The following is a 26,891-nucleotide window of genomic DNA, read 5'->3' as shown; positions in this document are numbered from 1 at the left end:
CAGAGTTTCATTTTTCACAAAAGTTTTATTTATTTTTTTAGTTTAGTTTAGTCAGGGGGAAAACAGGCAAAGATGTCAGCAGAGGATTATGGCAAGCTGACAGTGAACCAGTTGGCTGAGGTGTGCAAATCTAAAGGACTGGTGCATGCCAACCTGACTAAAGGAGAAATAATTTCAGCCTTAGTCGCAGCTGCAGCACAGAGCACCAACCAGGAAGACAACCAGTTTGGTGACAGGGATGTGCAGCCCTCAGAAACAGGACAGTTCACCTTTTCCTCAGAGGACTTAAAAACCCATCTGGAGTTAAAGAAACTTGAATTGGAGGCAAAACATGTGGAATTAGAATCAACCGATAGCATTATACATAGCATTAAAGGGACCATATCTCAAAATTTTGAATAAATGGGAGAATCAATTTGTAATAAATTTTTCCTTTTGGGGGTAGTGTTAAGTTATATTTATGCTATTTGGATGGCATTTTTATCCTCTGGGAGGGTAGTGAGTCTGAAATCCCTAGGTTTATTCAGCATTTGAATTCCAGTATGGATTTTTTGGATTTTTACATATCAGTATAATACCAAAGGTATAAATTACTTGGATACTTATATTTCCAAAGGAATTGATGCTTTCCGGTCAGAAATATACAGAAAGGACACTTTTTATAATGCTCATTTGCATTTTTAAAGTAACCACCCCGTGGGACAAAAGAAAAGTATTGTAAAGGGTCAGGCCATTAGGGTGGCCCATATGACTTCACATTTAGAAGATATGGGTGCTGAACTAGCAAAGGTTTCCAGTATGTTTCAAGATAGAGGATACCCCAAGTATTTAGTAGAATTTTGAATGAGGTATATGTAAAATGGAGTGTTTTTTTATAAACCACTCCTGGGGGTAGGTTTTACTAAAACTGTGAACTATTCTGGGATGGTCATCAGATCAGGAAATTTGAAAAAACTTGTGTATTGCAGTATAATAGTAACACTAATAATATAAAGAAAGTGATGGAATCCAACTGGAATATTTTTAGGACAAAAGGGAATTTTTTAACAAAGTGGGAGAGAAACCTATGTTAATTAACAGGATGGGTTTAAACCTGAAAAAAAAAATATTTGAAATGAAAATAGACTGGACTGATTTGGTAGGTCTAGGCACTAGACCATGCGAGATGTGCACAATGTCCATATATTAAACGGGGTAGTATGGTTTTGATCAATAATTTGAAAAGTAGAGTTACATTCAGGAAGGGAAATTGTAATACCACTGGATTAGTACACTTGGCAGTATGTGTGTCGTACTCATTATGTGGGCAAAACAGAACGTATGTTAAAAAACAGATTGTATGAACACAAAAATAAAAAAATCATAAATTATCCAGTGCTGTATATAAACATTCCCTTACTTGTATAGGGTTTGTGAAATTTATGTTTGGAATGTTAGACATTGTTAAAATGAACCCAAGGAGTGGAAATTGGAAGAATTTATTAAAGAAAAGAGAAACTCAGTGGCAGCTTAGGCTAGCTGCAAGGTTTCCATCCGGTATGAATGATGTTTCTATTGCTCCCATGTTGTTGGAAAGGGCTAATAGATTTTAGTAGTATACATAAATAATTTTAAATATGATAACATTCATATATGTATGTGAATTGTGGTTTAACATCATTATAGGTAGGTTTATACTGTATGTTAATATGTGAATTTTAACAAGGTTTTTTTAATGTATTCAAAATTTTAAGATATGGTCCCTTTAATGCTATGTATAAAACTTTTTGGGGATTAATAAGGTTTAGCTATGATGTCATTAATTGAAAGTATTTAAATGGTTCATTTCATGTGGGAAGTTGTATTCTGATGAAGTCTCTTACAGGAGATGAAAGTGCTTAATATTAATAAATTACTGGATTTTTATTTTATTTCCTGAGTGCGTTTTCTGTACGGATGGTTTCCTGGTTATTTCAGTGACATTCTAACAGTATGATGTTGACCAAGGGTTCTGGGTATAGTTCCTAACCCCCTTTACTCCATGATAAAGCTTTAACTGCTGCTTCTAAATTGTGTAATATTGATTGTTTAAATTATGACGAGGTTAAACAATATTTATTGGAATGTTTTAAGTTGACACCTGAAGCTTACAAAAAAAATTATGAGCATAGACGCAGGGCAGATGAAAGTATATGTGATTATATTGCCGAGCTAAGCACTTATATAGGTGGATGAGTTAGTGCCAGGTCACCGCTTTTGAAAGGCTGGCAGACCTTTTGGTGAGGGAACAAGCCCTTAGCTCTTTGCCTGAGGATATGAGAATATGGTTGGCAGACAGGGAGTTAACTCTGCAGATGAGCTGGGGGAAGAGGGGATCTTTACTTGGCAAGCAGGGCACCACTGCACAAGAAGGGGATACCCAGTGCTGAACATGGATATAAGGGATCCCATGGTGGGCAGCCTAAACCACCCCAACAGCGTCCACCAGTGCTAGTTCAGATACATGGCCAGGGTCAGGGTTTACATGTTTTTATATGCAACCAGAGGGGGCATATAGCATGAAAATGTCCACTGAAGCAAGGTGGGGAACAAAAGGTGAAGGAGCCAGCAAATGGGAATAACAGCATGCCAGTGGTCAATTGTCTGGATACAGTAGGGGTACCAAACTATCACCAGAGTTTGTATAGTATCTTAGTGGATGGAAAACAGGCCAGTGCCAAGAGAATAGATCCTCTGACATAACCATTGTGAAGCTTGAAGTGGTTTAAGAAGAGCAATACTTGCTTGGGCAGTCCACTCCAGTCAGAGCTTGGAGGGACCCCATTCCAAATGTGTTTGGCCAGGTTTCACCTTGACTGGGAGGGTGGAAAAGGAAGCATAGAAGAAGGTGTGTTTGAGGATATCCCTGCAGATGTCTTGATAGGGATTGATTTTGATAATGCAGTACCTTGTGTGCATGCAGTTACATGCAGTCAGGCTTGGAGACAGGCATGTAGGTCTGGTAGCCTGGGCGAGACCCAGACAGACTCCACATCCGAAGCTGGTGATGCGTCTGTTTCAGGGAGGGAGCTACCCTACCTGAGTTTGAAGGTGAGAGACAGCTGCTGAGAGGTACTGATGTTCCCTTGGATAGGGTGACTGCAAGGGCAGAGGTGAGTGGTAGTACCCAGGCTGACAGTGAGGCCATAATTTCTTGTGTCTGAGAATACATTTTAGAATCTGCACACAGTTTATCAATTTGTGTATATTTACTCCTTCCACATCTTGTGCATCTATAAAAAGGTTTCCTATTATGCTCAATATCTTTATATAAATTTTCTTCAAATTTTTCTTGATCTTGTTTAACACTATGCTTAATCTGTTTGTCCAGCTCACTTATTTCACTTTTCAAAGTTGTAGTTCGACATCACTTCCATTTCTTATATGTATTGCCTCTCACCTTAATCAGGTAGCTTGTTCTTATGGAAATATACCCCCCCTGATGTTGCGTGCCTAGATCCTGATGTTAAATATTTTTATGACTTTTTGCATGCAAACAATTTCTCTTTCAAAACTTTCCACATTCCATCTGCAGTTTTTCCACTGAACACCTAACTTCAGTTAGTTTTATATAGTAACTGTTTTGCTTTCCTATAATCTGTAATTAACCTTCTGTGCATTGTCTTAGATTTCAGTTTGGCAGAATTATCTAGCCACAAATTAACCTTTTTGACCCCATGATCACTGCACATCAATGATGGTAAAACTTGACTTGAAGTTACAGTAATTTCTTTGGGAACACAAACAATATGTAGTAGATTCCGTCCCCTGGTAGGTTTTCTTACAGTCTGAAGCATTTGTTGTTCCTGAGTATACTCTGTGAATAATTTCTTTACTAACGACATTGAATCAATATTATTCCAGTCTGTTTCTGGTAAATTTAAGTCCCTAGCTAATATTATTCGCCCCTCCTGTGTTTCATGTAAGAAATGTATGAATTCCTGTAGGTCATCTGCACTTGACATTAGTGGTCTGTACGCTACAACAATTGTTATATGTTCCAGGGTTGTCTTTATTGTCAGTTACACAGACTATAGTATTGGTGTTATCATTGAACATGTAATAATCACAAGTCTCATAGCTTAATCCCTATCATAACACTTCCACCTGATTTTTTTGTTAGAATGTCTGTTATAGTAAAAACATTTATACCCTGACAGAACTGGTTTCCAGTCATTGTTCTTTAACCACGTTTCACAAGCTATAACAACATCAATATTGTGGGAACGTAGCAAATTTTCTAATAAAAAGCTTCATTTTTAATGCTTCTAACATTAACAACCATCAGAGATGCATCAACTGTTGCTATATGTGAACAGTTACATTTTTGACCTGGAAAAATCCTGGTTAGTGTTTGTCAAATATTGCAAAATATCTGCTGCAAAAATTCTCTTCCCTGATCTAGACAAATGCACACAATCCTGTCTGTATACCCAAAAGAAGGCTTGGATGCTCTACACATTTCCATTATTTTAAAACAGGACATTTTTTCCATGTAGGTGTTTATCCAAAAAATCCTTTCATTCACAGTGACCTGACTATTCTTTCTATAGGTGATTTGTGAAAAATTTGTCCTAACACCCCAGTACAAGCTGTACTATCTAGGAGGGCTGTCAGTTCCCGACTAACAGTCAGAGAATCTTTGTTGATGACATAATTTGTACCAACATGAATAAAAACAGATCCATACTTCCTTACATTAAGGCGTTCCAAGGCTCGTTTCACATCTTCTATTTTTGGTCCTGGCAAGCATAACACCACTTGATGTTCATTATCATCTCTACAAATTTAAGTATCAGTTCCTCTAATAACTGAATCTCCAATTATAACAATATCTTTACTGACCATCTCTGAAGAATCTTCAGCTTCTAATACAGTCATTCTGCTCCATCAGTTGTTACGAAGGATAGATCTTCATCACTATTAGTCTTATTAATTCCACTGTTTTCATTGCATATTAAATTCTCATCCAGCTGGCATTGTAAATCCACAGCTTGAGCCATGTAGTCAGATAACATCTGTCTTTCTCTTTTTTCTTAGAGTAATGTTCTTCAATCCTTCCACGTTCAGTTTTGGTTTCTTCCTTTTCACCTGCCCCTTGCCTCTTTTTTCTATCTTTTCCATTGGAAAGGTGAATTGATGCTTTTTTCTGTAAACTGAGGGTTTTCTAATAGACATATATCTTCATTCCGTCACCAGTGTGTTACAAAACAAAGCAGAATCCTTTTCACTATGTATTCTCTTTCCTTTGCAGTCATTAGTCAGTTTCTTTTTCTTCCTTATTTGTTGAGAACTTCATTTCTTTCTTTTTTTTGTTTCCTTCTAAACAAACCAGATCATCAGATTGCTGAATACTTGCATCCACAATTCCATAGTTCTCAGGGGCCTCATCATGTTTCATAGGAGTTGAATGTTCTTTGCAGAAAATAGATGCATCGTTTCCTGAATCTGTTCTATTTGTTCTATGCCTAACATTATTTAGTTCATCAATCTGGTCATTAATATATGATACAATAGTTCTCCAAGCCATGCCAATTGCACATTTGCAATCATCATCATCAAGTCGAGATTTGCTTCTAACAATGGTAAGCAAATCATCCAACTTTTGACATGAGGAACAAAAATCACCAGAGTTATCTGTTACTTTTAAATATGCATAGCATTTATTACACTGTACAAGATACTTGTGCATTAGCAAATCGCTAATTGCATACTCAGTTAAGGAATCCATATTCAACTTTAATTGAATAAAATATTGCAAAGGAAAAAAATTACACAGTCAGTAACAAAGAATTCAAAGGAACATAAATCAACTTCTATGACAAAAATTATACCAGCAGTATCCAACTAAATAATAAAATACAATAAAGTTGTTCTGACCATACAAGTTCTACCAGCCAGACAGAAGTTGTAATTTCTTTACATCGCATGCAAATGCGTGCAGTAGCTTCCGCTCCAATGCATACCTCTTCTTGCAATCCAGTATACCTGCACACTGGATGTGTGAAGCTCAAGTTGTACTGGTTTTAAGTTTCAGAGGCATGGCTGGCAGCCTAGTGAATGTAGGAATGGCCACATACCCACACGCTCACTTGTCGTTCTCCTGCTCATGAAGGCATGTCAGTGTCAGAAGGTGGACAAGCCTGCACAGGAAAGAAAATGCAAATAGATTGCTACTGCTGTTTGACAGATGTATTGGAAGACTACATATATATGCATATCATATGCATTACCTGGTTAGACCATCCAAATCTTCCATCCTATCCGCAGGGGCAGTATTCTTTTCATTAGGAAAAAAGATCATAATTCTCATAACCATGATCCCACACAAACTGATATCTGAACATGTGTACGGCATACAGATGCAGTTCTTTTTATATCTTGCAAGTACTAATACTGTCTTCAAAATGAGCTACTACTTAGCATGCTGACATGTTCCCTGACAGTTATTCACCAAATATGAAACAATATCATAATTGTCATAACCAATTTCCTAAACAAAATGTTATATCGGTACACAAAAGTTCTTTTTCCATCTTGTAAGTACTAAAACTGTCTTCAAGATGCCAAGTTCCAGAATTTTAGAACTAAATATGAAAAATATCTGCAGCACTCATAAAAATATGGAGTGTCCCACACCTGTCCTTGCAATGTGATAGTGACTTTTAGTAATGTGAATAGCAGTGATAGCTGCCAATGATTTTATTTGACAAGTGCTAATGACTCAGTGTTGTACTGTAACTGCACAGATAAGGTGATAATCACCTGCATGTCTTGACTGAAAAATTCTGCATGCTCTAACAAAAGGTGATAATTACTCCACATAACGTTTTGAGGAAACATTCATTACTGTCATGGTGCAAGTATTCTGCAAGACTGAGTCATTACCATCTGTCAGGAAAAGCCAGCTACAAACTGTATTGTGTTTGACACTTAAACAACCATGCCAACTATTTATTCAAACAACTTACACAACCATGCCAACTATCTATGCAAACATACTCCGTTAACTACAAAAAAGGTTAACTACAACACGAATAATCATAGAAATGGTCTGTCTGGCCAATATCTTGTGTCTGTACAAAACTCCCATAATATATGCGGACAAGTATCATTTTATAGATTTTCTGCCTTTGCCTGCAATGAAAAATTGCCCCTGTCCAGCTGTGTATGCAGAAGCACCAAATGACACAGATAACTATGTTGCCCGGTAGTCACTTCAGCAGTCTGACAATGTATGCACAATCACTTCCCTGATGCACAGTGAAGCATTAAACTTATGGATATGGGGCACCTTTAGTAGGCCAGGCTCCGCAATTGCCTTGTGGGGGAGACACAGATCACCTCCAAGCAATCTGTATGATACCGAGCAGAGTGATGGTGATTTGAGCCTGTGCACAGAGTACAGAGAGGTAATAAGGTTCTACATGCTTAGACACAGGTGATAAATGCCACACATAGCTTGGTGCAGGTGTTGCGTAACAATGACTCATGACTATCTATTAGAAGACCTGAGGAATTCAGTAAAAGTAGCATAACATTTGTATATTACTGAGCCCTTCCTCCCACCAAAATTCCATGTAAGAATTACTCCAAAAGTAGTAAATCATTTTATGTCACCTAACCATCCTTCTGGGTAGAATAAGATACAGCAGTAAAAAAACACAGTAATATTGTCCTAAATATATGGTTGAGCAATGTTAAATCTCAACAACATAAAATACCTCACTAAACCTTTCATATAAACTGATATTTTTAAAAACAGTTCGGTTAACAGTATACATTATGATAGAATTCTAAACAAAAAAAAAATTGCTGAGACAGTATGCAGAAAAAATTGTGACACATGGGTAAAACACGCACTTTGATATCAAAGGCTTTGTCATGGCAAGTAGCAGGATTAATGAAAAATTACACTTGATTTCCCTAACTAATGACTGGCAGATGCAATAATTATGATACAACAAAACTGAATTAATTCCTCACCAGAATATACTTTTAAATCAAGCATTAGTAATAGAAAGAAGTCAAATCCTAGAATAAAACAAAACAATGAGAAATTTGAATATATCTATATAAAGAGACCGATAACTAGATGCATGTGTGTATATATATATATATATATATATATATATATATATATATATATATATCTTTACAACCATAATTTAGTCGCTCACTTGTGGATGAAGAGTATAACAAGCCAAAGACCATAAATCAGAACCCCGAGCACACACAACAGCCCAATACAAATCAGTATACATTCAGTTTTTGAAAACATACTTTAAAAATACCTCAAAATAAGGCCAAACACCCTATATATAAACAGCTGGATGCATAAAATTCTGAACATATATGGAGAAGCCTTGTTCCCTCCTTGCTATCATTTATTCCTGGGTCAAATCAAATCACAAATCGGTCACAGTCCTTAAAAGACTGAACCCATAAGCATAATAACCACAATCTTATACATGCCTCTCAACCTCTTAGTACAAGAAATCTGGACAAAGCATAAAATAATGGCGGGACAAAGGCACTAAAATAGGGACAGATTAATGTTCTGCTGAGCTATGGAAGATTGCTTCTAGTAGAGTGAAATACTGGGAACTGTGAAATATTCCTCATACCCTCTCTGTTGGGAAGCACTCAGAGTGTGGCAATGGGTGATCTCATCCAACCGCTTTCTAATAGCAACGCATATTCTGGCGGGATCCAGCGTCATAGCAGACAAGCTGAGCAGAGCCATTTTCATGCCAAATGAGTGGTCCCATAACAAGAATGTGGTGGAGAATAGTTTCCGTACATGGGGCCAGCCTTGCTGCAATCTCTTTGCTTCTCCCCAAACAACAAATGCAGCAACTACTTTACCCTGATTTCCCCCACAGGGGCAAACCCAAAGGAATGCTCTGATACATGATTGGCCCACTGGAATTCTGTATGCCTTTCTCCCCTTTCGATTCCCAAGTTTCTTCAGAAAGCCAAAAGGCTGAAAATGACAGTAATCCTCATTTCCTTATATTGGCCCCAATAAATCTGGTTTCCCTTCCTTTGCCCTCATCTTCAGAAGGATCCCTGGATTCTAGATCCCTATCCAGACCTGTTGTCACATCTGACAGGAGTGATTCATCCCAAACTTCTCAATCTCAAGCTGACAGCTTGGTTCCTCCAGTTTCATTGACCCCCCCACCCCGATCTGTCATATCTTGATGTCCTCTCACTCATAAGCCGTCTACTCAGAAACTATGTAGGAGTTTATATGATCAGGCAAACTTAAGCAACTTCAAGTTGCAACGAAACACGTTCTAAAAACAATGATGTATATTTAAATGATTCACAGCCAATGTTATATGCCAATAAAAGTAAACTCATCCTGTTCAAAATTGTCTCATGACACATTCAATATCACTACAATGAACAGCAGTTATACTGGGCATGTATCACCAATCTATACAGTCTTACACACTTAAATCTGATCTTCATGTAAACTGTACAAATGCAAAACAAATATATATCCTAACTGATTACACAACACTATTTTTTTCTGTCTCTCCTACTTAGCAGCACTTAGTAACAAACAGTAAAATCAGTAACACAAACATGAAGAAGAATGCAGTGAAATAGGCATTATTTAAATCTTCCTAAAAGAATGCACCAGTGTGCTGCTTTTCAGAAAATAGAATGTTTAGCTATACAAAATTACATAACATTTATGCAGCTCATCTCAGGTGTATACACAAGATAATCTATAACTCACATAAATACCCATCTATACAGACATTTGTTCAAATTATTAGTCCAATAAAAAGCAAGTATTAACCATTATTGAGTCAGATAACTATGGTTGAGTCACTACACTCAGCACAAAAAGTTATAGAATTCAATACTGAACAATACCAGACCCTAATTAACTTGTTGGTTAGTCTTTCTGTGTCTTACATCCTTCAGGTAACTAGAATATGTTTACTGTTAGATCTTTGAATCAATTGCAAACCCAGGCAGCACAGTGGAACATAACCAAACAGGGACAACTGTTTATATAGAAACTAAGATTTGCCTTCTTAAAGAATGGTGATATACTAAGACAACTTCCAAAAGCCTACTAGGAGGAAATCAGCTGCTTGTCATCTTTTGAAGGATTTGTAAGTAATATCTGAATGTAGCTTGTGTAACCACTGGTATTAGCTTTTGTATCCCAGTATCTTACCAAGACATTTTTAGTATATACAAAGAATCATATGCAGTCTTCTGGGCGGAAAGTGAATACTCAAAGCAAAGTCCTCATTTGTACCTATGGCAGTCTCTGATTTCTCACTAAATCAATATCCTTAATAAGAAAATGAAGGAAGGATCATGTACTACAGAACTGTACACAGGTCATGTAGGTATAATGTACAATTGATTGAAGCCTTTAGGTGTACAGATAAGTTTCTTTTATGAAGGGGAAATTAAGATATTCAATAATGGAACACAACCCTTTACTTACTGTATTTATGTTTATATTTGTTAACTGGTTGAGTGAGCTGTTCATAAACCCTTTTCAGCTATGACCCAGGCTGTGACACAGTTTCAGTCAGTAATAAAAGTAGCTTGCTAATGTAGACAAAAACTATGTTCAGATATACAGATATATAGACAATCATAGGAAGAGTACACAGCGCTGGATGTTCTTCGTCTTCCCTTGCTGCAGTCCTGACAATTGGGTATAGTCCGCGTCCCAGTCGGCCCGAATACCAGAGTATAAGGCTGACGTCGGTCATGGCGCCTTAGACTGACGTCAGTACGTCAGGGTACTAATGCGCATGACCGACGTCATTTCCTCAGTCTTTTTTGCCGCATGGTCCGATGCAGAAGCAATTTTGCGAGTGCAGGTTGGCGTTCTGAGATTTTCCGAAACCGGAGTTTCAGACCGAAATCAGAGTTGGCTAAGTAACCCGCTGGGGAACATTTTGGTTTTTCTTGCCTCAGTATTTAACCGGATGTCAGAAAAAGTGAATAACTGTATTTCTTGTGGGAAGCAGATACCGCATAGGGATTATCATACATTGTGTATACCTTGTTTAGGGCCTGAGCACGACGTTGTTGGTTGCCGCTCTTGTGCTAGATTTAATAAGCGCACTATTAAGAGGAGGCTTGATTGTGCTAGGTTAGTGTTTGGGAAGCGTTGCAATTACAATATGCCGTCGGATGCTCCGACGCCTGCTTCATCTAAGAAGCGCAAGGAAAAAACAGTGAAGTCTAGGGGTGAGGAACCGGCAGTCCCGGACGCCGGTCCTTTAGAAGGCTCAGGGGAGCCAGAAGTTTTGCCAGGAGTCTCTATGGAGTCTCAGGCAGATACTTTACTGTTACAGGATGTGCCCTCTCAGGAGGTAGGCCAGGCTGAGGGGGCTTCTCAGGTAACTGTTCTTCCCTCTCTTCCCAAGGTAGTTAGGGCTTCTCCTTCTGTTGCCAAAGCTTCTTTTAGAGGTAGGCCAAGTTCAGCTTCTGTGGGGGCTTCTCCTAGCATTTCGGGCTCTGTGCCTAGGAAACATATGCTTAAGATGGCAGAAGATTTGATTACTCTGATTAGAGGTTCTATGCCCCCACCTGATAAGAGGCCTAGGGTGGAACAGGAGTTTGATAGTTTTGAACAGTGTTCACAGGCTTCAGAGTCTTCTGTGGAAGACTTGCAAGAGTTTCCTACATATTCTGATTCTGATGTGGATGATTCCACTCCTTCAGCTTCTCCTCCTGAGGATTTTTCATTTTCAGAGACTCTTCACTCCATGAGGGAGCACTTTAAATGGGAAGGCCAAGATTACTCTGACTCCAGAAAAAGGCTTAGGGAATTCTTGTTTTGCCCCAGCATAGGCCCTTAGCTATTCCTCCTGTGTTGAATGTGGTGGAGGATGTTTTTGCAGAGGCTTCTCTGAACCCTGACTCCTTGCCTCCTGCTCCTGTTAAGCCTGATAGGTATTATAGGGTGCCCAAGCTCATAAGTATTTGTTTAAGAGTCCCAGGGCGGACCCAGAAACTGTTTCTCAGGGGCCTAAAGGCGTTAAAGCTTCTGTGGTTAAAAATCCTGTACCCTCTGATAAAGAGGCAAGGGCTTTGGATAGGTGGGGTAAGAAAGTATATACTTCTTCCACTCTAGCCATGAGGGCGTTGAATTGTCAGTTTCATATGCTGAAATATCAGAATTATCTCCTTTCACAATTGAAATCTAAGGTGGATGCTTTGGCGGAAGGTATTGAGTGTAAAGAATTGCTGGATTTGGTTCATGTGTCTGAACAAGTGGGTAAGCATTCTTTGCAGTGTGGTTTTGATGCTGTTCAGGCCTCCTCGAGGGTGGCTGCTACTAGTTCTGTTCTTCGCAGACATGCCTGGTTGAAGGATCAGAATTTAGCTGAGCATGTTAAGACCAGGATTTTGGATGCTCCTTTACAGTCTGATGTGTTGTTTGGACCGCCTGTGGAAGCAGTTTTAAAGAAAATGGAGGACAAAGCTAAGTCTATGCAGACTGTTAAAGATTTTTGCAGGTGCAGCCTCCAAGTTTAGTAGAAATTGGCCTGCTAAGGGGTGGACATATCCTGCTTATGGTTCCCAGTCTAGGGGTAGGTCTAGATGTGGTAGGGGCAGGGCTCAAGGTTCGTTTAGGCCTAGATCAGACAGTTCACCTGCTCAGACTTCTGGTGAGGGCAGGGGTCAGTCCTTTCGTAAGCAGAACCAATGACCTGCCTTTTCAGCTGCCAGTGGATTCTCGTCTGGCAGCTCCTTTGGGAGGAAGATTGTCTCTTTTCAAAGAAAATTGGGATTTAATCACTCAAGACAGATGGGTGCTGGATATCATTCATCACGGTTACAGATTTTATTTCCACACAATGCCCCTTTCAAAGGCATGCCAGATGTTCCTCCTCCACAAAGAAAAGAGGCTCACAAGCAAGTTTCTCAGTTACTACAGATAGGGGCCATTCAGCCAGTCCCTGTATCAGAAAGGGGCTTCGGATTTTATTCTCGCCTGTTCCTAGTACCAAAGAAGGGGAACACGTGGAGACCAATTTTGGATCTATCTATCCTCAACACTTATCTGGACATTCCCAAGTTCAAGATGTTGACGTTACAGCAACTGTTACCTCTGCTGGGCAAGGATCACTGGATGGTAACTTTGGATCTCAAGGAAGCTTACCTTCATGTGCCTATAAGGTTAAGTTGCAGAAAGTATCTGCGGTTTCGAACTGGAGATTTTCATTATCAGTTCTCTGCATTGCCCTTTGGCTTATCTACTGCGCCCAGAGTATTCACAAAGGTTCTGGCTCCAGTGATAGCTTACTTCAGGCTTCAAGGCATTCAAATCTATCCTTACTTGGACGACTGCCTGATTCTGGCTCAAGAAAAGGAACACCTTCTACAGCATCTGGAATATGTCATAGCAGTGCTAAGATGCCTAGGGTATTCTGTGAACGAAATAAAGTCCAGTCTAGTACCCTCTCAAGACATGTGCTTTCTGGGTGTGAGACTGAATACAGCAGCCCAGATGGCCTTTTTAACCCCGGACAAACAAAAGAGTCTGTCACTTTACTTCCATCAACTATCTCATCAGTCCGTGCTGACTGCAAGGACAGTCCTTCAAGCATTAGGGTTCATGGCATCTTGTATTCTGGTGCTTCCCAATGCCAAACTGCATATGAGGAAGCTGCAATGGTATCTCAAAAATGTATGGACACAGCACTGCCAAGATTTGGACACTGTCATTCAAATAATACCTTGCCTTCAAAAGGAATTCTTGTGGTGGGCTCAGGAATGTCACCTAAACAAGGGACTCTCTGTGACCCGCCAGAGGCGAGTCAGATTTTAACGACAGATGCCTCGGACACTGCTTGGGGAGCTCATCTAAATGGAAAGTGGATACAAGACAAGTGGCCTGCCAGACTACAGCATCTACATATCAACATGAAGGAGATGTTAGCAGTCCAGTTTGCATTGATGGCGTTCAAGGAGTTACTTCTTCCAGGGCAGGTGTTGATTCTGACAGACAACACAACTGTCATGTGGTACATCAACAAGCAAGGGGGAACACATTCTTATCCTCTATGCAGGCAAGCAATGATTTTATGGGAGACTGCGTTAAGCCTGCAACTGACTCTTCAGGCAAGGTTTCTGCCAGGAGCACAGAACTCCCTAGCAGATGTATTAAGCAGACAAATCATGGATCCCCACGAGTGGAAACTGGATCTTCATGTATTTCAGAAATTGACAGTGTCCTGGGGAACTCCAGACATAGATCTGTTCGCTTCTCCACTAAACCACCAGCTGCCAAAGTATTGCACAAAGGGTTTCATCACACAGCTTGGGAAGTGGATGCTCTGTCTTTCAGTTGGAAAAACCTTCATGTCTATGCCTTTCCACCTCTACCTCTTCTTCCAAAGGTATTACTAAAGGTCAGACAAGACAGGCCAAGGATGATTTTGATAGCTCCAGATTGGCCTCGCAACACTGGTACCCACTTCTAAGGAGTCTTGTAAAGAAGCCTCCATGGCCTTTACCTCTGATTCCTCATCTGTTATCTCAGAAGGACGGTCATCTGCTCAATGTCAAGCTTCAATCTCTTCATCTCACAGCTTGGCATATTCTGTGTTGAAGCATGGTAGGTCTCAGCTTCCTCAACAAGTTTTAAATGTGATTATGGAAGCTAGAAGGCCTAGTACTAGGAGAGTGTACGCAGAAAAATGGAAGAGATTTTTATTTTGGAGTACAGCAAAGAATTTGGAGATTTCAGAGCCTAATTTGAGTGTGGCTCTTCAATATCTTACTGAATTATTGGACAAAGGTTTGTCTTTCTCTTCCATAAAGATTCATGCTGCAGCAATTTCAGCTCACTATGATTGTGACCCACCTTTGTTTTTGCATCCTTTGTTCAAGCAGTTTCTTAGAGGGGCAAAGAATATAAGACCCCACGTAGAGCTCCTACTCCTGCTTGGGATCTCAATTTTGTGTTGGAAAAACTTACTCTACAACCTTTTGAGCCTGCAGCTACTGCTGAATTGAAATATTTGTCATGGAAGACTGCTTTTCTGTTGGCTATTACTTCTGCAAGAAGGGTGTCTGAGTTGCAGGCCCTTATGGCAGTAGAGCCCTTTTGATTTTCCATAAGGACAGGGTATCATTACGTACTAATCCTTCCTTTATGCCTAAGGTGGTTTCTAGTGTGGCTTTAAACCAAACTATTCATTTGCCTACGTTTTTTGCAGATCCTCAAAATAAAGGGGAAAAGATTTTGCACACTTTAGATGTACACAGGCAATTGCGTTATTACTTGAGCAGGACTAAAGATTTTAGGCAGTCTCAGCAGTTACTTGTTTCTTTTGCTTTGAGTTCACAGGGCAAGCCTGTGTCAAAACAAACTATTTCTAGGTGGATTGGCTTTTGCATTGCATTTTGTTATTCCCATCATGGCAAAGAGGTTCCAGCTGGGATTAGGCCTCATTCCACTAGGGCTACTGCCACTTCAACAGCATTTCTAAGGGGGGTGGCAACTAAGGATATTCTGGAAGCAGCTACTTGGAGTTCAGTGCATACTTTCTCTAGGCATTATCACCTGCCTATATACTCTAAGACTAGAGCTGGTTTTGCCACAGCTGTTTTACAAGGCATGTTGTCAGCTCCTGCTACTTTATAATTTGCCAGCCTCCCTTACCTCTGCTATGGGATTCTACCCAATTGTCAGGACTGCAGCAAGGGAAGACGAAGAACATAGTACAGTTTTGTACCTACCATAAATGTAGATGTTCGAGGATTCCCTTGCTGCAGTCCAATTTACCCTCCCTCCTTCCCCACTGTGTTTCAGGGTGGTTGTGTAGGTGAGTTTACATGCTTATATTTTTGTATATATTACTGTATATATTGTACATGTTTTTTGGTGCAGGTTGTTTTTGGGACTTGTCTTTTTGGGTCTTCTGACATCTGGGGCAAGAAAAGACTGAGGAAATGACGCCGGTCATGCGCATTAGTACCCTGACGTACTGACGTCAGTCTAAGGCGCCATGACCGACGTCAGCCTTATACTCTGGTATTCGGGCCGACTGGGACGCGGACTATACCCAATTGTCAGGACTGCAGCAAGGGAATCCTCGAACATCTACATTTATGGTAGGTACAAAACTGTACTTTCTGTTCAGATATACAGATATCCAGATATAAAGACAACCATAGGAAGACTACACAGCACTGTGAACACTAGGGAAGTAGTGAGAATTTAGAACATGTTTCCTACTGATTAGCTGCAGACTTTTTTCTGTGTTATAATATGTAAAATAGACCATTGTCTGAAGAAGCTAAGCCTCTCTATCACCTCGGAATCACTACAGTGTTCTCAGAAGTCCTTTTCTGACTTTTTGTGAGGCTGACTTAGTGACACATTCTCTCTCATACACACATGCAGGCACTTCTACATTCATACACACACTTCATTCACTCCTGTACTGTTCGCTCTCTCATACACCCAAGCAGGCACTTCTGCATTCATACACACACTCTTCATTCATTCTTTTACTGTTCGTGCACTCATACACCCAACCAGGCACTTCTGCATTCATACACACACTTCATTCACTCCTGTACTGTTCGCTCTCTCATACATCCAAGCAGGCACTTCCGCATTCATACACACACTCTTCATTCATTCTTTTACTGTTCGTGCACTCATACACCCAAGCAGGCACTTCTGCATTCATACACACACTCTTCATTCACTCCTGTACTGTTCGCTCTCTCATATACCCAAGCAGGCACTTCTGCATTCATACACACGCTCTTCATTCATTTCTTTACTGTTTGCTTTCTCATGCACACACGCAGGCACTTCTACATTCATACACACAATCTTCATTCATTCTTTTACTGTTCGTGCTCTAATACACCCAAGCAGGCACTTCTGCATTCATACACACACTCATCATTCACTCCTTTACCGTTCGCCCTCTCATACACACACGCAGGCACTTCTACTCTTCATTCACTCACTATAAGGGTTCAGTGAGTAACAGTTAAGTCTGGGCAAGTCTAAAAAGGCAACACAGACAAAAAGCAGGGAAACAAACGAGGAGGGGCTGCTCGAGCTAGGTCTGCACCTGCAGGCCTGCGACACAAAAAAAAAATGTGATGCTAAGTACTGTGCTCAGATACATAAAACACTGTTTTGGATCTACAGAAATTACATTTTAAGGAACTGCCGGCAGCAGAAAATTTGGTTTAGCAGCAGAGATTCATTTGTTCGAGAACTGCAAAACAGTTACCTGCAGAAACACAAGAAATCACCAGAAATGCCGCAATAGGCCATAAAAGATACAAGTGGTATACAGTTTTAGTACCCACAAGTATTCAAAGCATAGTGCTGTCAAAAATATATACTACAGAATTCCCGACAAACAAGTACAGTACCTCACCACTTAGAGAGTATTTCTATCAGAACTTAATAGTTACCAGGAGGAAAAGAAGGTGATAGTTGCGCCAAGCTGAATGGGAACTCATGGTAGTGCCTATATGGCGGTCCATGAAATCCTTGAGTACTGAAAATAAAATTCAGGATCCTGTAACAGGTAAAATCTCCAATTCTTTGCAGAAAGAAAGAAAATACCTGCTGCTGGACCCTCTTTTTATTAGGGGAAAACAAAAGAAATTTAGGTTGGGGTGGAGGTGTTATGCAAGTGGTGGCTTGGATTGCAAGAAACCGACTGGCTGCCACCACTCGCTTTATCAAGAACTTTTAAACCCGATTTTCTGAAAGAACTTTAATGTGACCTTAATGTAAAAAGACGCTGAATCGTAACTATATAATATAAATTACACATTCAGTTACGATTTCAGTGTGTTTTACATTAAGGTGAACCACAAATCTGCAGTACACTTTCTCTCGCTTGTGGAAGGCACCCGGGGATAACAGCTTTCAGTATGTATCTTCTCATGGTGCACTCTGGTTTAAGCATGCAGGTGACATGAGAAGGTACTTGGGGTTAATGAGTTAAAGAAAAAAAACAAAAAGTTAAACACACTGAGACCCAACCAGTTCCTGGATGGTACGTTTTTTCTCAGAGCCTTTTTAAGGCTTTCCAGACCCTACAAACACAGCAGTCCCTCCCCACCTCCCACTACTCGACCTACTTTACAGGTTACAGAGGAAGAGTACTCCTCCTCAGAGGAATCCTTTTCCTATGAATCCCAAATAGAGTCCCCAAAAGATTTCATCACCCCAGAGGAGGAAGACTCCATTACTCCTGAATCTCCAGGGGAAGAAATTCCCTTTGGAGATGCATTCTCCCTCATGAGGGAGCATTTCATATGGCAGCATCTGAAGTTTCTGATACCAAGAAAATATACTGTGACCTTTTGCAAATTAAGCCACCCTCTCCTTCAGCAGTGGCTCTCTTGCAACCTGCCTTTCAGGATGCCTTCCTAGCTGCTTCACAGTCCCCTGACTCTCAACCACCAGCTGCTAAACATCCAGACTATTTCTACAAGGTCCCTCAAGATACCCAATACCTCTTAGAAACCCTCCAGCAGACCCAGCAGTTATTGCTGTCTCTGCTGATAAATCATTCAGGCAGTTGCCTTTGCCTGCTCTTTCTTCCCTAGTCTGACCATGAATTTGCTGTGTCTGTTGGTGGGATAAAGTCTATACCTCCTCTACTCTGGCTGTTGGCACTCTCAACTACCAAACATATATGGCTAAATATGTCTTGGATACCATTTCCAAGGCCTCCACATTGCTATCTGAGGCACCAGACTCTCCCATTAAACTCAAATTAGCACCTTTTTTTCCACTGCACCCCAAGTAACTAGGCACTCAGTCAAGTGCAGTTATGATGCTGTGGAAGCCTCATCTAAGTCTGCTGTATCGGGATCAGTATTGATGCGATATTCTTGGGTGAGACTACAACCCCTGCCCATGGATGTGCAAGCACAATTGCTGGATGTTCCCCTGGATAATAAAGCCCTGTTTGGCCAAGCCTCAGCAGAACTCCTTAAGTCCCTTCAAGAAAAGGGTAAGGAACTTCAGAATCTTAAACACCTTCTGGTGTCTCCTATACCCAGATATCACAGGAGTCATCCACAGAAACCTTCCTTTGTTAGAAGGCAGTCAGCACACACTGCTCCACAGTCTAAGGGATGTAGACAAACCAGGAAAAGCACTACTCCTAGGTTTCCTACAAGTTCTTCCAGTGCGCCTTTTCGAGGCCAGTCTGACCAATTCAGACTGCCTCCTCTGTGACTACTCTCCCTTGCACCAAAACACCCCACTTTCCCTTCGTCTCACCCTCTCCCTTCCCTCCTATCAGATTATTACATTAGAACAATGGGTTCTCTCCATCATTCAGTCAGGCTGCTTTATGACTTGGTGGATGATACTATCCTTCAGTGGCATTCCTCAACCATCTGCAAGCCAAACCCACCTTTTCCCTCCTATCATTCAGCAGCTTCTAGTTCAAGGTACCATAGAACATGTACCACACCAGCAAAGAAACAGGGGGGTTTTACTCCAGAATGTTTATAGTACCAAGGAAGGACAGCCCTTGGAAACCAATCCTAGACATATCCTATCTAAACCTATGTCTCAAAGTTCCCAGTTTCAAAATGATTACCTTACCCCTTCTCTTACCTCTAATTCCAACTCAGACTTTTATTGTAGCCCTGGACTTAAAGGATGCCTACCTACACATCCCCATAAACCCAAATTACAGGAAATACCTCCGATTTGCAACAGGCTCCTGCCATTTGCAATTCTCAGCCTTGCCCTGTGGACTTTCTACTGCCTCCCAAGTCTTCACAGAATGCCTGGCCCCCTTCATTGCCCACTGCAGGAATCCGGGCATTCAGATATACCCATACCTGGAAGACCTGCTCATTCTTCAAGACCACCAAACCCTCCTGTTACATCTACAACAGATAATCTCCACCCTGTCTCGGTTAGGGGTCGCCGTAAACCACGAGAAATCTCACCTGATCCCCTCTCAGTATCTGGTTTTCCTGGATTGCAAGATCAGAACAGACTTAATGAAAGCCTTCATTCCAGATCAAAGAATTCTAGACCTTTGTCTATATTTTCAAATAATCCTCTCCCACACCTTCTTGCCAGCTCTAGAGATTTTAAGAATCCTTGGACATATGGCATCATGCCCATGTTGCCTCTGGCAAAACTCAATATGAGGAAAATCCAGTGGGTCCTGAAAAACCTATGGAGTCAACACTCCCAGTCCCTGGACACCTCCTTCCCCTTACTTCAGTGGCTGAAGAAGGAACTCCAGTGATGGATCTCAGCTCTTCAACTCAACCAAGGGACCCACCTTCAGATCTCAGCCCCCCTACAACAGGTCTTCACAGATGCCTCCGACTTAGGATTGGTGGGCAGTGCTACTTACAAGCCAAAAACAACTCTCAGTGCAAGGCACATGGTGCAACTCAAGACTAAAGGACCATATCAACATCAAAGAAATGAGGGCCTTACACTTGGCCCTGCTAAACTTCAAATCAGTCCTTCTCCCAAGAACCTTGAAAGTAATCACAGACATTATGACGGTCCTGTGGTACATCAACAAGCAGGGGGGAACAAAGTCCTACCTTCTGTGCAGCCTAGCAATCCAGATCTGGAACCTAGCAGTATCTCTCCACATTCATCTGCTAGTGGTTTATATCCCTTCCACAGAGAATGTCATGGCAGACTACCTGAGCAGAACTTTAGCTCCAAGTCACAAATGGATGCTTCACAGGAAAGTATTTCTAGACATAATCCACAGGTGGGGTATTCTACAAGCAGACTTTTTTGCCTCTGCCCAGGACAGATACCCAAATTCTGCAGAAGGAATCCACATCCACAAGCATGGAAAGTGGCTGCCTTTGCCTTCTCTTGGTGGAGGTGTACCTCTATGCCTCCCCCCCCCCCATTCACACTAATTCAGAAAGTCCTGAACATACAGAGGGACAATCCAAAAATCCTACTGGTGACTCCATTTTGGCTAAAACAGCATTGGTTTCCTCTCTTACACTTACTAGCCAAGGGCAATCACCACAGGTTACCCCACCAAACAGACCTACTCACACAGGACAGGGGATCCTTACTATGCCCTCGGGTAGACAATCTGAAATTAATCTTATGGGCGATAGGGTTTTGATCAACTACAGACATCTATACTCAGAGGACATACTCAATGTTCTGCAGGAGGCCAGAAAACCTAGTACCAGGAGAAACTATGTATCTAAATGGAACAGATTCTCCTACTGGTGTCAACAGAAAAAAACAGGACCCTCTAACTACCTCTATACCTATGGTCCTTTCCTATTTCTGTGAGCTGCTGCACTCGGGACTAACATATTCATCTGTCAAAGTGCGTTTATCTGCCTGTCTGCCAGTCTCCCCTCCTCTGGCTTCCAGACTGGAGGTCAAACTTTTCCTCAAGGTAGTGCTTCACATCAGGCCTCCAAGGAAACCTATCCCTCCCCCTTGAGATCTGAACTTTGTACTAGAAAAACTTACATTGCCACCATTTGAACCAGCTCATTCAGTATCCCTAAAGTTATGCACACTGAAAACAGTTCTACTAGTGGTCCTTAAATCCGCCAAGAAGGGTATCTGAGATCCAAGCCCTCATGGTTACCTCTCCTTACCTTATTTTCCACAAGGATAGAGTTGTCCTAAGGACCGACCCTTCCTTCATGCCGAAGGCGGTTAATGAACTTTCACTAAACTAGACCATCAATCTACCAGTTTTTTTACCCTCAACCAAAAAATTCCTCAGAAAGGACTCTCCATTCCTTGGATGTCCAATGACAATTGAGGTACTACTTAGACAAAACCAAAGCTATCAGAAAATCAGATCAACTTTTCATCTCCTTTCATTTCAGAGCTCTAGCGAAGGCGGTCTCCAAGCAAACCATTTCCTCATGGATTTCCAAATCCATTACCCTATGCTACTCCTTCCATGGAAAATCCCTACGTTGACAAATCAAATCTCACTCTACCAGGGCAGCTGCTTCCTCAGCTGCCTTTTTTCAAAGGAATTGACTATGCTTCCATCCTGGAAGCTGCCACCTGGACTTCTGTCCACACCTTTACCAGACATTACAAACTGGACCTAGTCTCTAGAGCTAGGGCAGGGTTTGCCAGGTCTATCCTCCAAGGGCTCATCGACCAGGGAACCCAATCTTCCACCAAATACCATGCCTAAAAGCTCTGGTACTCTCCCTACTGTTACGAATACTGCAACATGTGAATAGAAGGACATAGAATAGTTGTGTATGAACTTACCATAACCTTAGATGTCCTTCTCTTCCATGTTGCAGTATTCAGTCCCCCCCATCTGCCCCTCTACCTTTAACATATTGCTTGCCATTCTGACCTGGGGGGACATTACCTTGATAACCCCCAATGTCTCCACTACACACACACCTTCTACTTCCCTGACTCTAGCCTGCATGTAATTCCAAGGGTCAGTACTACTGTATGCGGCAGTTTATTCTGCGGAGGGTGCGTGCAGACGTCACCTTTATACCCTACGTTAGTTTATGGCCTTGACAAGGGACGTCACATGTACCCTCCAGAAACAAAGACTTTGGTATACTGGCCGGAAGGTGGCACTGCTGGCAGCAACTCCCTACTGTTATGAATACTGCAACATGGAAGAGAAGGACATCTAAGGTTATGGTAAGTTCTTACACAACTATTCTGTATATAGATTAGATAGATATATGTATAAATATGGTTTTATTTATATATATATATATATATATATATATATAGTTTTTTATACATACACACACATATATATATATATATATATATATATATATATATATATATATATATATATACACACATACATACATACACACACATACATACATGCACACAAACACAGTTTTTGGTACATATATGACTATGAAAGTACAGCAGAAATGTGCACTCCCATTTTTGTATTATATTTCACAGACTTGGTCAACCTACATGTACTTAATCATATATTTATAGAAAGGTGTGCAGTTGCTTTCCAGCAGCCAGGCATGCTGTCAAATCCTCATTCTTCATGGCTGATGGCTGTTGTCATCAGGTTGTTCTGAGACCCATTTCAACACCATTGCTAACTGAGTGTCTCATTCTTTGTGGCTGCTAGTCGCTGATGTCATGAGCTGACTCATGTCACCACTTTTGCTAGCTTCCTGCAGCACATCATCCATATATATTATTACTTGCTGCTTCATAGCTAATGATTATGATTGAACTAGCTGCCAGTTTAGCACAGATGATTAATCTTATGAATCTTCAACAGTCTTCTCCCTAGGCTTGATTCATCTTGTTAATGAAATATTGAAGAATGCTGTGTTTGTGCAAGTTTCATAGTGCAGAAGCCATTAGTGGAGGCACTCAGTGATCCTGTGTGTCACCAGCTTTTACCTTCATCATTGAAAATTAATAAATGCTGAGCCACAAAACTGCAGTTGAGCCTCTGCCTGTTGTGAACTGAAGTAAGAAATTACTGTGCCTGATTGCAGATGTCTTACTGGTGTAAATAATGTAGTGTATTGTGATGAGGTGGGTCAAGCAATTTGGGTATATATTTTTTTGTATATGTATTCTCTATAGTGGACCCATTTGATAACTTGATTGTGCTGCATTGCACACTATACCAGATGCTTTTAATGCAGAAGTTGGCAAGATACTACAGCTAGAAAGTGAGTGCTTTTTAAGGATACATTTAATGCAGATGTTATAAATGTACTACATATAAGTAGTTTTAAAAACGGAATTTAACGAGGCATTGCAACAGGATGCTGTCCAAGAAAATTAAGAGAAGGTCCCAATAATGGGATAGCACCCTCCTCACCCTCAACAAGCAAATAAGACAACATGTCACATCCTCTAAGGGTAACTTTGAAAAAAATTAATCACAGCCAAGGGCAACCATAAGGCGTTTTACAGGTATGTACACAGCCTAAAAGGTAGGACCCAAGCATGTGCCGAACTAGTGACTAATGGTGTCGCACACATTGGTACCACAGAGATAGCAAACCTGCTGGCAAGCAAATTTGGTGAAAATTTCACTCTTATCCATTCCAAACTTATCACAAACCTTGACCCTAACCCCCCTCCACCCTACATATTCGAAGAGCAGGTCATTAAAGCCTTATCTAAGGCAATAAAATGCAGCCTGTATGGGACCAGACAGCATCGCAGGCTGTCTTCTCAACAAACTAAAACATGAACTAGCAACGTCATCAGACATCCTCTCTAATCACAGCCTAACCACAGGCTAAGTTGCTGTGGAAACAGCAACAGTTATTACCCTCCACAAAGGTGCTTTAGCAACATACCAGGGGAATTATAGACCCATAAGTTTGACCAGCCTCATCTGTAAGGCCATGGAACATATCATCATGGACCTTATAAATAAAGACATAGGCGACCTCCAAACCCTGGATCCAGCCCAGTTCAGCTTTGTAAAGGGCAGATCATGCCTGTTAAACTTGGTGGATTTCTTCAAAAATGTGACCAGGGCCATTGATTAGGGCAAATCTGTGCACAAAGCATACCTTGACTTGGCCAAAGCCTTCAACACAATCCCACACTTGGGCATTAATGATAAACTTACTAACTGAATGTAAACCCCTTTGTAAGATGGGTTGCCACCTGGCCCAAAAACTAGTCACATACTTTGAGTGGGTGACTCCACATCAACCAGCAGACCTGTCACCAGCGGGGTGCCACAAGGGTCAGTGTTGGGCCCCCTACTATTTGGTATATACTTTTCAGAAGTTCAGGACAAAACTAAGGGATTGTGGCTGAACAAGTTTGCAGACTACTACAAACTGGGTGAAATTATCGAATCCCCAAATGTCAGTATACTTCAGGAGGGTCTTATGCAGACCGACTGGTGTCATAGTCATGGTCTCAAACTAAATGCAGAGAAATGTTTCATCATTCCCTTTGTTAAAAACAATGTCCCTTCACACTGTCAAATTAACAACAATACCCTATGTACCTATGAAGTGGTAAGGGAGCTGGGATCACAAGTAGTCTGCGATCTTAACTTTGTCCATCATGTGTCTACTGTAGTAAGGAAGGCTTTTTACATTACACACTTGATTAGTAAAGGCATCGCCTCTAGAGCAAAGAAGATTATAATCCCTCTATACTTTTCACTAATCAGGCCCAAAATTGAATATAATGTCCCTTTCGGCATGCACCATACAAAGCACCTGCAGCAATTGGAGAGACCACAGAGGTTTTTAACAAAGAAGATAAAGGGACTCCAGCACGTGCCTTACACAGACCGACTAAACTCCCTGTCCCTATACTCAGTATCGTATAGATTTCTTAGGGGAGACTTATGCCTGGCTTACAGAGCAGTCTTCACCCCAAACCTAATGAGTTTGCTACACATTTGTATATCAAACGGGACTAGAGTTACCAGTTCCAGGGACCTAAATTTGGCCTGTGACTTGATTATGATGTGCTGGAGAGACAAATTTGTCTCCCAGCAGCTGTCACATCTTTGGAATAGGCTGCCAATTCATGTGAAGAAGAGCACAAGTGCGACATTGTTCAAAAGGGTCCCAGACGAGTGGATGGAGCACCATAAATTCATACCGGGGATAGTGCCCACAACCCTTCTGGACATAGGCAGTCATTACTAAATAGAGTCCTGGGTATTGACTAGAGTTTTTGTTTGTGTCTTTCGGCTTTTCCCGGTTAGGGGTCGCCACAGCGGAACTCCGGTCCGCTAATGATTGGTAGTTGATTTTTACATACCGAGTTACCAGCCCTGACGCACAACCTTCAACGAAGGAACGCCCATTCGCGCATGTCTCCACGCAGAAGATGCTCTAGCTGAGAATCGAACCGGACAGCGTCTTATTGTGAGGCGACAATGCGTATTGACTAGAGTATCTATGGCATTACATTGGGACAATATGGCAAGGCTTGAAATGACCTCCGCGTCGATAGCCTAGTAACCTCCTATGATGATTGCAAAGGTAGAAGTTATCAAGATGCTTCAAGAGAAACTATTGCTAACATTCCTTCTCATTCCACCATCATGTAGCTGTAGTAGTCAGAAAATCATTCTGTCTAGTACAAATAAAATTCAAGCACATATCATCCAGATCAAAAGTTATCATACCCTTGCACACTGCTCATATAAGATCTGTTAGAGTACACTGCCCCTTTTAGTGTGTACCTGCCTAGACATAATAGGCAGGTAGAAAGGCGCCAAAGATTCCAAACCAAGAAGATTGCTGGTCTGCATACCCTGAGCTATAAGGAAAGGCTTGAAGCAATGTCCTTGTACTCCATGTCATAAGTTTATGGGGAGATCTGGGCCTTGCATTCTGAACCATTAATGACTCTCATCCTGTTTGATCTCTTGCAATTCAGGAAATTGAATAGCTCTAACACTAAAACAAGAGATCGAAATTTCAATCAACAGATTAATAAAACTTGATGGAAGAGACATATTTATTACCCAGCACCTGCTTCATCTTTGTAACAGGCTTCCCTTACATGTTAAAAAATGTAACATTCTAACATCCTTCAGATCTAGCTTGTATGACTGGATGAGTACCCATAAAAGCTATCCCTGGATTGACCTACTTTGGCATTCATGAGAATGGGAATACAGCATATAAGTGAGTGTTGGAAAGGTGAACATCTTTGGACTCAGCTGCTTTGTAATTACTCTGAACCTATGAAAGTTAGTTTTCAGTGGTGCTGAAAGCTGATGATATTTAGGGTTACTGAGTATGTCATCCATTCTTTTGTGATGCTGCTGAGTACCAGTTACGTGCAGGATCACCAAGTTCCTCTGTTGATGGCTTGTGAGGTGTGCATTAACACAGTACTCACTGATACTTCTTCA

The 26,891-nt window shown here is 41.0% G+C and overlaps 1 protein-coding gene across 1 annotated transcript in view; it reads left to right on the top strand.

Moving 5' to 3' along the window:
- ASPSCR1 (ASPSCR1 tether for SLC2A4, UBX domain containing) overlaps nt 1-26,891 on the top strand; it is a 4,162,292-nt gene that overhangs the window by 3,517,297 nt on the left and 618,104 nt on the right. The gene's annotated exons all lie outside the window — the stretch shown is intronic.

Source organism: Protopterus annectens, chromosome 4.part0 (genome assembly GCF_019279795.1).
Source record: "Protopterus annectens isolate FY-2018-M chromosome 4.part0, PAN1.0, whole genome shotgun sequence".
In the NCBI taxonomy this organism is placed as follows: Eukaryota; Metazoa; Chordata; order Ceratodontiformes; family Protopteridae; genus Protopterus; species Protopterus annectens.
This window is presented reverse-complemented; position numbering and strand designations above follow the sequence as displayed.